Source organism: Halyomorpha halys, unplaced genomic scaffold, assembly GCF_000696795.3.
Source record: "Halyomorpha halys isolate HHAL.00 unplaced genomic scaffold, Hhal_1.1 Scaffold10.1, whole genome shotgun sequence".
Lineage (NCBI taxonomy): Eukaryota > Metazoa > Arthropoda > Insecta > Hemiptera > Pentatomidae > Halyomorpha > Halyomorpha halys.
In genome coordinates, this window is record NW_027107501.1 from 1711284 (window position 1) to 1713066 (window position 1783).

The following is a 1783-nucleotide window of genomic DNA, read 5'->3' on the forward strand; positions in this document are numbered from 1 at the left end:
GTCATCCATTGCTTTATTAGTTATAAAAACATTCAAAACAATTAAAACACAAACTGCAAGCAATTAACCTAACACGACAACAAATAAAATGGTGACGAGCTTAGCTGGTCTGTTGCGTGACGTCATTCTCCATTTAACAGACCTAGTAACAGACTCTGAACCATGTTATACGTTATATCGTTTTAACGTGGTAAAAGAAGAAAACATTTTGCTTTATTAGTTATAAAAACATTCAAAACTATACTAATACAATTAAAACACAAACTGAATCATTGTATGAGTTGAGTGGGGTTTGAAATAAAAAAAATTCTAAAAATGGCGTGAACATTATCCGTGATAACCTTTAAAACGTTGAATTATAATAAGTATTGGTCATAAATAGCGGCAGGAATAAAAACTCTAGGAGTGAGACTTTACCGCCAAAAATAATGAAATGGGAATTCTTTATCCAGACCCACCTGGGTAATCCTAGAATGAGGGCCGGAATTATTTTACCTTTGAAACATTCACTAACAACGCGTAAAGTGGTGCTATAAAAAAAAAACCTCAAGAAATTTAGTAGCTAAAACTGGGAATCGCTGTAATTTTATATGGTTAAAGGTTATTTTGAAATAAGTCATATTTTTTATGGGCTCCCGGACTGTAAGATCCTTAACACAATACTAGGGATATTCATGATGTCGTGTTCAATGTAAAATGTTTTAATATGTTAAATTTTATAAGTATAGGATTATGAGCACCCCTATTTAAAGTCATGTTAAATGTTAAATGCATAAGAGTTCCTAGTGGATTTTCTGAGCAACTTGTTTTATAACCTTTCCTTCCAAAACTCCATGTTAATCTTATTGTTTACTTCTACGTTTTCATTAAAGTAATTTATTACAACATGCCTAAATTGAGTGAAAAGTGGAAGTTGTGTAAAATTTTAGCTACTGAGTGTCCTGTTCATCTAACTTGTGAGGAAAGAGAATCAAGATGAGCTAATTGACAACTGTCATTACATTATTATTATTGTCATCCATTGCTTTATTAGTAATAAAAACATTCAAAAGAATACTAACATAATTAAAACACAAACTGCAAGCAAGAAACCTAACACAAATACGAATAAAATGGTGACGAGCTCAGCTGGTCTGTTGCGTGACGATATTCTCCATTTAACAGAGCTAGTAACAGACTCTCAACCATGTTACATGTTATATCGTTTTAATACGGTAAAAGAAGAAAACATTTCTCTATTTAACATAAGTCTTTCCATTTAACACACTTTAACATGTTAAACTAAAGATCATGGGTATTCATACTATATACTGAAGAACACGATTACCTGTTAAGCAAAGCTATATCATTGGGTAATCTTATTCAATAGATGATAAGGTGAATGGCGATAAGGGTTCAAATATAGGAGGGAAGCTCTAACGGTCTCGCCTGTATTTTTTGCCGATGCTACCTGGGGGAACTACTAGCAGCTGCTCCTAGCAGGTAGCCTGTAGTAGTTGGAGCAGTCTGCCCCGGCACGCTTATAACTTTCTCTTCACAAGCCAGTTCGAGATTCCTATTCGTCCCGCTCTACGCTTCTGCCGTGAAGAAAATATTAAAGTCAACCGAACTTTAAAAGAAGAGAAATAAAATAAAATATCCGAGTAAGTTCTTTATGTGCTGTCTGGATTACTCACCACTCTCAACTATGGGCAATTTTCCATTTGAATAAAACTGTTCCTAACGATCACTATACCTTCATGTTGATTAAATACGGTTTTGGGAAACCTTCCTTTCCGATAGA

General features: G+C 34.0%; 1 protein-coding gene across 1 annotated transcript in view; it reads right to left on the reverse strand.

The window, feature by feature from the left end:
- The window catches only part of LOC136795405 (uncharacterized), a 158757-nt gene that overhangs the window by 105118 nt on the left and 51856 nt on the right, over positions 1 to 1783 (reverse strand). The gene's annotated exons all lie outside the window — the stretch shown is intronic.